Source organism: Leptinotarsa decemlineata, unplaced genomic scaffold (assembly GCF_025532065.1).
Source record: "Leptinotarsa decemlineata unplaced genomic scaffold, Ldec_3_MD MMD2_tig00026330_RagTag_RagTag, whole genome shotgun sequence".
Classification (NCBI taxonomy): domain Eukaryota; kingdom Metazoa; phylum Arthropoda; class Insecta; order Coleoptera; family Chrysomelidae; genus Leptinotarsa; species Leptinotarsa decemlineata.
The window spans coordinates 6,849,852-6,861,461 of record NW_027412690.1 but is presented as its reverse complement, the minus strand read 5'-3'; the positions used below and the strand labels follow the sequence as shown (position 1 = coordinate 6,861,461).

At 35.1% G+C, this 11,610-nt stretch overlaps 1 long non-coding RNA gene across 1 annotated transcript; it reads left to right on the top strand.

The window, feature by feature from the left end:
- Positions 1–3,295: 3,295 nt before the first annotated feature.
- On the top strand, positions 3,296–10,070 carry LOC111516817 (uncharacterized). Its single transcript, XR_012467387.1, has 4 exons — positions 3,296–3,310; positions 6,314–6,524; positions 7,214–7,357; positions 9,977–10,070. It is a non-coding gene; the product is annotated as an uncharacterized lncRNA (long non-coding RNA).
- The last annotated feature ends 1,540 nt before the right edge of the window (positions 10,071–11,610 follow it).

The window sequence follows — 11,610 nt, the reverse complement described above, 5'->3', positions numbered from 1 at the left end:
CTAGATATCTTCAAAGTGGTGTTGCTCGGAATATTCCTCTTTTTCATCTTCAGCATGACTCAATTATCTCCAGTGGATTTGTAGCATAAGCTGGTATATCGGTTTAATTTTTTAGATTCTTCTGAGACTATTGAATATATAAATATTTGGGAAAGAAAGTTTTTGGCTTTCTACTACTACTCTATCTTGATACAAAAAACAAGTATGAGGGAATCTTCCAAGGAAAGGAAGGCAGTAATCAATTCTAAAATCGTAATTCATGAATGAACTGTGTATATTTTCTATAATGTTATCCAACTTGGTACTGAAGAGCCTTAGGGCAAGTGTCTTAAGGCGAAACATCGGTGTATACCAGTGAGGGTGACAGTGTTCCATGTAAGTGCAATTTATCACCATTCATTTAAAGTAGAACTCATGTGAATGATATCTGATTTTTATTCCACAACGAATGTTTGAAATACAAACTGAGTAGAGAAAAGTATCTTCTGTATAATTCAGTGCTCATATAGAAGTATTTATTTCGAAAGAATTTTTTTCTTTCGTGTAATTCAATGTTTATATGAAAGTAACTGTTTCAGGAGGACTTTCTTTCAGTTTGTGTCTGCATGATCTACACATTCATGTATAGAGTTACTTATTTTCGAATTGATTACTTCCTTTCTTTCCTTGGAAGATTCCCTCATCCTTGTTTTTTGTATCAAGATGGAGTAGTAGAAAGCCAAAAAAACTTTCTTTCCCAAAAATCAATCACTCTTAAAAATATAACCCCTTCAATTCATATAAATATTATTGTTGTTACTTGCCATCAATGTAGATTTCATGTGTTTGTTGTCCTCTCAAAGTAATCATCATTTCCAAATTATTTGCATTAATTTAGATGTTCATTATTTTAGAGTGATTGTTATGTATTTTGTAGGTTTGTCTGATCTTACTACGATAGTCATAATATCGGCAAACAACAGGCCCTCAGCCGTCAAACAATATTCTGCAGTCCTAGTCATTCGAGGTTATATATGCAACTAAGTAACCTATTGTATCTCGATTTTCTACTTTTTGAAGGTATATATGAACGTGAATGATTTCTATGCATTTTATGAACAGATTAATGTGAACAGTTGACTTTATTGATACCAACTCTTGATGACGTTGAGATTGTTTGCTAGCATCAATTTTCGAAGATACAAGCGCCCTCATAAAAATGTCTTTGAAAGTTTTGCTATTAGACTGAAGTGATTGTTCATGAATGTTATTATCGTATAAGACACAAATGAATTGAGCTGCCAGGAATATTTCTGCAACTGATTTCTTGCACTCGCATGTGAATTCATAATCACTTATATTACTCTTAAGTGTACTTACAAATTCTGGAATCGGTTGTTGTTCATTTTGATAGATTGACAAAAAGTGATATTGAGCAACTAAAACGTTTTTCTTTGGTGCAAGATGTTTTTCCAATAACTCTATCAATTCATCATATGTTAACTGATTAGGAGTTTTAGGAGCAGTCAAATCTGTAATCATGTTGATATTTTGAGCTCCAATAGAATTGAGTAGCAATTGAGCACAATAAGGCTTATTTGTATTGATCTGCTTCATTCAAAGGTAATTCTTGAACCTGCTTTTGTAATTTCAAAACGATTCTTTCTTGTTGTCAACATTTTTTAAGTTAGCTAGAAGTGCGTACTCATCACAATTTCTCCTTTTCTTGTCTGACTCTGTGAATTTGGTAATTGAGAAAAGAGAGTAGATATTTGGGAGAGTTTGAAATTCCATAAATTTATTGAACTGTTGTGCGTCCATTTTGAAATGTCTTTTTTTCGATTATTTTTGATTTTTGTAACCTTTCTAATTAACCTCGTCGCCAAAAACTGTTGTCAATGATTGGTATTTGATCTGATTTACGCATTTATAACACTTTCTAAATGAATATGTGACGTTCTTTTTCGTGATCTTTTAATTGGTAACTTTGACAACTTGATAACTTTTAGAATAAGAGTGTCCCAAATAGATAAATATATATAATACACCACACCAAACGACTTGAAAAACGTTAAAAATATATATAATAAACAACATAGAGAGACAACTGATCAAAATTTGATGTGTTTGTTTATTATTTTTTTTTAATAATAAACAAACACATTAAAAAGAAAGATATCAGAGTACATAGAATGGTGGAAACTTCTTTGTATTAAAATGTTAAGGAATCCGATTTAACAAATTTAAATGAGCATTGTTCAGTCCTTCTATGTCTTTTCTAGTGTTAACACTTTTTTTGTTTGAAAATATGGATCATCTCTCGTTTACACAGTAAAGGTTGAACATCCAAAATATTAGGGTTTGCAAAGTCAAAACTGTGGTTGTTTTCTCTTGTGTGTTCAACGAAGGTTTATGGATTGGCAATATTCAACTTTTTTGTATCTCTTTCATGTTTAGACAACGTTTTGTCCCGTTTGTCCTACATAACATTTTGAGCAATCCATGCAATTAATTTTATAATTGGAAAAATATTTCACCTACAGTGCTAGCATTTGCAAACGCAATTTTCATATGATATTTTTTTTTGTGAATAATTTCTTCCGGGTAAGTTTAAGTGTTACTTAGTGTTAATTAGCGTATGTATTTTCAATAGCAGTCATCAATTTATTCAATGGCTATGTTATCTTAATGTTTGTAAGCTTGTTTTCGAATCTGAACAATTCAATATCGAAGTGAGTAACAGAGTATCATTTCCATGATGAGCTCTATACTGATTTCTCCGCAAAAATGAAGTCATGATTGACGCAAATTCCGTCACAATTCTTCAATAGACCGTTCCTTGTCGATCACACTGAAATAATATTCTTTTGTTTCATCATTTAAAATTCAGATATTTACCTGGTAACGACCTTAATATAAAAATGTAATATTTATTCGAAAGTTGAGTCAATATTTGGGAAGACGGAGAATCTCGAAACTGTAAAATAATAAAACAAAGATAAATATTTGATATAATCTGCAATTTTGTAACAATAAGACTATCTATACGCCATTGTTAATAGCATGTGTCTGATGATCAAAAAAAAAAAGAAAGTGAACTTTCGCCGCCGGAGATAACTGTGTGAAAGCTATTTTCCGGGTTTTCAGGTTCGTCTACTACTGCAGTAGACATTATCAAAGGCGATGTGGTAATCAAATTGGTGCTCCAGTTGTTACTACAATACTGGCATCTGACTCTGGTTTTATATTATTACTATTATTATTAGTGAGCGTGGCTTGGTTTCACTTGATCAGATTACCTGACCTTGTTTGTGTTCCTTTGAGAATACAGGTAGCTAGATTTTATGAATGTTCATTGCTCTTCTTTTCTATTGAAATTATCCTTGTGTTTTTGAATTTCTATCTTAGATGGTTATTTTGAGGTTTATCGAGTATTACTGTATTTTCTAATGGAATAATGTGAAAGCCTTCTTCGTTGAGATCACGTTCGGCTACAGCTGATTAATTGGTTTGTTCAAGTTGACAATTTCTCTCGTGTTCAGATACTACACATACATTTTTTTTCGTTCGTTCCTCATTTTTCGAAGAAATTAGTATTGCATATAGAACAAGTAATACGTTGGGAAAGTTAGTTGAAAGTTATAAAGATAAAACATCCTAATTCGAGAAATCAGAGGTATATAAATTGAAGTGTGGAACGTGTCCTAAGGTGTATATTGGTCCAACTGGCAGAACATTTAGGAATCGAATCCAGGAACATCATATGAGCTATGTAAATAAAAAAAAACAAATTCAAATCATGTTTTAGAAGAAAATCATATCTTCAACGAAGAGTTCGAAATTTTGCACATAGAAAATAAAGGTTCAGAACTGAATCATTTGGAAGCAATGGAAATAAAAACTTAACTTAAATAAACTTAAGAATTCAAATATTCTAATGAAAAACCAACTGGATTCGAATAGATCGCCATTATTGAACTTGTTTTCTTAGAAAAACCAAGAACGAATGGTTACACTGGTAAACACACAGTTTTCTGCCGAATTTTTTAACTGTTTCTAGGTAATTTGGTTCTGCTGAAAGTTCCACCAGATTTGCTCCATCAGATCGTTTTCATAAAATACGACAACAGATCACATTTCTAACATATAGGGTAATTTAACGCAGCACTACCTACATATATGTAGTGCTGCTACCCATCAAATAAACGAAACACGAATGAAAAGTAAGATATTTATTGTACAACAATATACTTACAAAAATCATCACACATATCTGCCAAAAAAACTTTCCATGTAACCTAACCAGCATCGCAGCACAAATCTGTTATTCGGCGTCACCTAAAAAAATCCTTTCATATGATTTTCTTGCAAATGCTTTAAAAGGACGGTTCGTTTGAAGATTTCAGTAGTAATTCGCCATCATGTGATTGTCCCATCTCCCCTGATACCTTTCTTCCATCGTTTTGATATATTAGTGGAAGCGTTCTCCTTGTTCCTCACTAAGGTCACCAAGATTTTCTGGGAAACGGTCTAAGTAACTGTGGAGATAATGAATTTTGATACTCATATGACAACTGTGTTTTTTAAAATTGTTGAGCATTTCTTTCACTGAATCCCGGTATTTTTCCGATTTATTATTTCCAAGAAAATTTTTCACAACTTTCACAAAAGAGCATCATGCATTACACTCAAGTTTAGTCATCGATTCTGTAAAATGCGAATCTTTTACAAGTTGTCGTATCTGAGGCCCATCAAATATTCCGGATTTCAATTTTTCTTTACAAAGTGCAGGGAATTTGCTGGACAAGTATTCAAAACAAGGACGATTCTGGTCTAGACCCTCTGCAAATTGTTTCATCAGCCCTAGTTCAATATGTAACGGAGGTAATATTATTTTCTCTCGGTCGACCAATGTTTCGTTAACTACTTTAGCTTCTCCTTGAACTAAAGCATCTCTAGAACTTGATGTTTTTTAGCACCAGCAATATTTTTTTATATTTTTCTTTCAGTTTTGTAGAATGCACAATTGGTATACTTCCATATTTGTTGTCATTATGTAGAAGGACACACTTTAAACTTCGTTTGGAACTGTCGATAAAAAGAAGCCAGTGATCTGGTGTATCTGTCTGTTTTAAAAAATCTGTTTTTCCGTTAATCAGCTTGTATATACTCCGATACAATCATTTTTTCTAACACCCATACACCCATATCATCTTGCTGAGAAAAAAAAGGCAAAAGATCTTTTTCTCTATTACGGTAGTATGTAATTTTGGTGTCTGGGTGAAGAAGTTTCTTTTCCTTTAGTCTGGAGGCAAGCAACTCGGAAGAATCCTTCGAAAGGTTCAAATCTCTTATGAAATCGCTTAGCTCAGGTAAAGTGAGTAAAGTGCTCAGGACGTGTTGAATCCCCTTCAAAATCACTGTCCTCTTCCTCAACTCTATTTGTCTGTAGTTCGTCAGATAACGTTTCGACATTATCCTCTGGTAACTTAGGTAGGCTGCTAAATATTGGAATGGGTATCTGCTCAAGCTGGTGTGGAATTGGTCTTATTGCTGAATCCAGGTTAGGATATGTCCACGTATGGACATATTTTGTTGGAGGTAGTCTCAATTGTAGTTACCTGTAGTGTATAAATATTAGTATTCAAATCACTGTTGACAAATTTACTGTGTTAGCTGTGTTTGTGAAGATCAAATCGTGAAGTGTAGTTTATGAAATTACTATGGATCTGTTTAAAATCTATTTCTCCGTTAATCAGCTGTCGCACCCCTACGAACGACAATCCTCACAAGTCGAAACTTGTGCGAGCTAAGGATTAACGAGGTATTACCTTTTAACGTGTGATTCCTAACACGGGTTGGACGATAGCAGGTGAAAATAGATCGTTCAGACTAGGGCTTGATCCACCGACCAGCACATCAGTCAATTCGAGTGAGTGAACAAAGCACCTACGTCGAACCGCCTGGCTACCGACCGATATTCATCAAGTAACGGCCGAATCAATAAGAAAAATATACCGTATTACTTGTAGCTGCGGGTCGGTCTCCATTGGAACCACGAAAAGAAGTGTGGGTATCTGTCTCTCTGAACACAAAAGAAATTACCAGGTGAAAGGTAGCTGTTTGAAAATGCTTTTCAAGATAGTTCTGGTGGATCACTAAAATTCCAGTTTGCATTTCGAACTATCAATACTCGAAAATAATTACCTGCTTACGAAGTCGCATTCATTTCAAGAACTTATTTCTGTATCAATTCAAGAAGAATTTCCTAGCCATGACAATACTATAAAACATGTTTTTAGTATATTTTCACGAAGTGTTCTTCTGTTAATAGGTACCTGTAATAATAACGCAATAAAAATTGATTACTCTATTGTTCCTGAAAATTAACATTTTCAATTCCAATATAAAACAAGGAAAGTTGTTGGTTCCTAATTGAAAAAAAAAATGTTATTGGTAAGTAGCTTATTATTTGTGATCAAAATAAAAATATAGGGTATGTTTTTGTTTTCAGATACTGATTCTTCTTTTCAGTATTGCATGTGGTGAGTTCAATACTATTATTATTTGTACATGCCTAACGTGAATGATAGGTAGTTCGAATTTTATCATTAACTCCTAAATAATTAACACGAAGTCAAACAACCTCTTAGAGAATTTGATTCATGGCTGATCGATCACCTGACAAAAGAAAAATTGGGTTTCACAATTACCTCAAAATTATTTGACTCTTTACTTTGGTTAGTGAGTATCAATATCAAGGGATCATTTTTTTTGGTTTATTATTTTCTCTGTTTTACTGTATTGAGAAATAAAATTATTCATCTGCTGAAGGAGAATCTTGGTTGAGTTAGCTTTTAGAGTACACATTATTTTTGTTGTAATGTATATTTCAGAACTTAATTAAATCTTCATATCCACAGATAGGTTGTTATTGTTAGCTCTTCCAGAAGAAAAACTGGGTTTGGCATTGTTATAAAAGTTTGGAAAGAAGATTTTTGTCTGAGATTCGATTAACTTTCAGTAGATAACTAATGACAATACCACATTGTTATTACGATCATGTTTACTTCATAACACATAAAAACAATTGAAGAAACTTTATATGTACATATTCTTTGAACAATCTAAGGAAAATCGAAGGTAACTAATATGGAACGTGGAGAGTCAGTTTTCAATACTGTTGAACTTTAATTAAAATTGAAGTGAATAATTTGCATTCTGAGTATTTCAGGCAAGCCACAGAAGCATGATGGAGTGGATAGAAAAGAAGTGGCCCCAAGTTTATTCGAAGACATATACCACGAAATCAATAATGTTTTCTCTGAAGCGATATCAGGACTGAGACGACTCAATGAGAAAAGAAGAAAATTTTTCGGTGAGTTTGGAAAATAATTCTGGTTAACTTACGCATTGGTCTATCAAGTTATCCAATCATTCGTTATCGTCATTTTGAATTACTTTTTTGAATAGTTATGTTGAGTATCTAGTCGCAGCAAACGTCAACATCTAGAATCTTTATCGTGTATAAAGGTAGTATGAGGTTGAAAATAGCATGAGAATAAACGGTAGTGGAGAATTGTGAAAGCAGGGAATTATGGATAAACTGCCTACCAGCCATTTTTCAAAATTTCACCACTAACACAGGCCGATGATTCAACAGTAATGTTAATAAAAGAATCGAATTCATTTGCTGAACAATTTTTTCAGATTTCACAGTAGATATTCAGACCATTTTTCATTAACTCCTTCGTGATTATATAGTGTGGCTGTTGATATTACAACTAGATGGACCAATGAGGAAGAAGTGAAGATAATACCAATGAAATGGACCATATCAAAAGGACCAGAATAGAGGGCTTAAGAACTTTGAAGCGAAGATATACATCTGTCGGAGAAGGTACAATATGTTTGAGTGATACTAGATCCTTGACTGACCTGGAACCATTATTATGAAAAAGTATAAAAAAGGTTGAGGTAGAGGCGATACATGATATACTGGCTCTACACCATGGTGGTTGAACACATAATAACATACGGATCTATGGTGTGGTGAACAAAAATAGATCAAACCAAACAGGGTGCAAAGACACGCATGTTTGTTACTGAATTGGAGATGCTCGTGAATCCTTCATGTTTCAGATTGAAGTAACATTGGCTCGGGCAAAACAGAATATGTGGAATATGGAATAAGGAATATGTGGAGGAATGAGGATCAAAAATATTCTCGGACGAAATAACACAAAATTCATGGTAAAAACCGCTAAAAGTAGAGAACGAACAGTAATCCCGAGGTCATGCTCGGCAGGAACACAAGATACTCAAACTAGTTGAAATCCGAACATGGGGGGGATCTGGAATGTACTGAGCGATGTTTATATTAGTGATCCTCTCAGTCAGTACAAACCAATCTTCCAAGCTGAAGTGTATGCAATATTTCCATGCGTAAGGAACATCAACTTTCAGCCACAGCGAAATGAGCGGAACAACATTTTCACAGACAGTCAAGTTGCTCTTTAGGCATTCATGAACCCAAAAGTGACATCAAAACTGGTCTAGAAATGTCGTGAAGAACTGAGGAAACAAGCGTACTGAAATAAATTGACTCTATAGTGAGTACCAGGACATTCAGTTATCACAGGTAACAAGAACCTGATGAGAGTGCTAGATGCGGGTCATCAACTCTGTTCATAGACCCTGAACCAGCTGTGGGAGTACCAAAATCTTTGGTATGAAACCAGATTGAAAAATATAACATGAAAAATATAGAAAAGTACTGGAAAAATATGCGAAAACATACTCGCGAAATATTTATGAAAGGACTGTCTGAACTGTTTCAACAAAGTAGAGAAATTTGTCTACATTTTAACCCACAACAAACTTAGCGAAGCAAGACGCAGATTTGTCTGTCTCTGACATTATTGTATCCGGTTTGAAGACATTCAATACTTTGAAGTAAACCGATGCCTGGGTTTTTGTGACATTGAATTGAACCTGGTTAGTTCCACCCCAATTCGAAATCACCTCTAGATCCTCATCAAGATATGCAACCTCCTGCTGCCGGTGAAGATGTGCATCCTGAGTCAATGTCCTGGAATCCCAATGAAATGACGAGACAAGTGTGCTGTCGTCAACAAAGCAATATATTGGATTCTCCGTTTTTTCCTCGTTTTATTATATGCCGCTGGTTCAAAGAAGGAAATCAATCGATGGAGTAGCTGAATTATGTCTAGCAGAATATGTTGAATATCTAGCAAGAGACATGTACAAACTGGTACGGGGATCAAGAGTGTTCGAAAGGGGTTGACGATGTTTCTCTCTCCACTCCCTCCTTTTGATATCATGTTCAGTGCAACATAGACCGCTTTCCCGCCTGAACATATACTCGTAATTATTTTTTTAATGCACAGATTTTGTTTTAGAATCTGTGTGTTTTTTTGTCGTAGAATCTGTGGGTGTTTACAAGAAATAACTTGTTCTTGTTATTGAAATAACTTCAGGTTAGAAATTCGCATTATATGAGAACACTCACCTCTACGATAGTTATATCGAGACAACTTTTTAAAAAATATTTAATACTTTTTTCGAATCTTCTCTGGATTGATTATATAAATATCGATCAGAAAAATTAAATAAAAAATATTCTGTTTTAGGAATCACACATTAAAAGGTAAGACCTCGTTAGTCTTTCGCACAAGTTTCTCAACTTCTGAGAGGTGTCGTTCGTATGGGGGCGACAACGGAAAAACAGATTTCAAAACAGATTTTTTTTCAAACAGATTTGTTTGGCCTACTATTATTTAGACAGTTCATTTAACACGTTTAAACCGGAGGGAACGAAGCAGCACCTTTTTTGTGATATTTTATTCTTTTTTTTTATAATTTTAGTTCTTTGAATTGATTTGTATTTCATGATTGTTCCAAATTTCATTATTTTTCTAGATAAGATACATATTGTAATAATATTATTGATGATGAAGCAATGATTTCTTTTCAGATGAAATACTGGACCGCGGATTTTTTGGATTTGCAGCATCAACAAAGAATCGTACTAATTTATACTGAGAATGAATAAATGAACCTAGTACGTATGTTGTGTTTATATTTATTCCGAATTAGGAGTCATTGAGAATTTTGAAAAATGTTTATGTGGACTCTAGTTTTTGTTGGCTGGGAACGAAACATTTAACGTCGATTTAATACTGTACATTATCAGATACGTATTAGTATTATGTGAAAGCAATTTTCCGGTTTTGATGGCTGTGTTCTGCAGGTTGTCAATCCTGTAATTTCGTCCACGACTGATGTGAACATTCTCAAAGGCTATGAGGAACGGACGCCTCATCGGGTGCTGAAAACACCACGACGAATATCGTTTTGCTATGTTGCTCGAAAAGCACTACATCTGGCTTATTAGCTTGCATGAGCCTGAGGGTGGGAAATGAATAAATTCGGCATTTCCTATTTTCTACAATGGGGTCTCGTCAATACCGTATAAGTGCCGTAGATGGTTATAAAGCACTCTTAGGACGCTTTATGTCGATAGATACATACTGAGAACGCATATGTCGGACATCAAGTGCACTAGGATCTTACGAGCCTCGCAGCAGGTCCTGTACCTTCTGTCAGGAACTTGTATACCCATCACGCGACTGCTATAGAGTAAGGTGGTATAGACACTCTCCTGATAGGCCATAATGAACACCCCAGGTTCCGACTTTCGCTCACTCGACCTGAGGAAAGCGAAGGTCAGGAGCTTTGATGAACCGAGGTCTTCAATATTGTTCCGATGACCAGTGCGAGTGGCGATGTTCTACCCCGAGGTGAGTAAACGTCGCAGCGATATCCAGATGGTACTGGATGTTTCTGTCTACGAGCTGCACACCCTCTCCATAATACCCGCATCTTCCTCTTTTGAGATGGAGTGTCGCACATTTGTCTAGCCCAAATTTCATAACGATAGCAAGCGTGGACTCTGCCACTACCGTCAAGGTCCGATGGAGGTTCTTTTCTCCAGAGGCATAAGTTGCAGATCATTCATATGAAACAAATAGGTGACCTCATGCCTGTAGTTTCCGGGGTGCCACAGTTATACCCTCGAGTATTTCTGAGCGCAACAGATAATGGCCTGACTGGCGCTGTAAACGGCGTTGTTAATTTGACAGATGTCAGCCTCCTCTTTAAAAACACTATGAACCTCTTCATCCAAACAAGCTAGTTCTTGTGGGGCAAATTCTGACACCAAGTCCATTGATGACTTGATGCGAGTTTCCTCTTCAGTCGTGCCAACTGATGGTAGAACTGCTACTTCCACCATTTCGTTAGCATGCTGGGGTGGAACAATATAGCCCTACTGACCAAGATAAGATACGTAATCATTAAGGTTTTAAGAAAAAAATCGGCATGATCCGGATGTGTTTCACACCACAGTGCATGCATTCTCGTCGTGTACCCTCGTTGTGCGGGCTCACTACTCTCGCACTGGCATTACCTTTATCACTATCATTATTAGTATTATAATAGAAAAAAACAATTATAAGTAAGTTATTCTACTTTATCTCAATGGGATTAGGCAGCGTTCCGATGTAAGCAATGAAATTTCAAGACTATCGAGACATTGCTCATATTTTT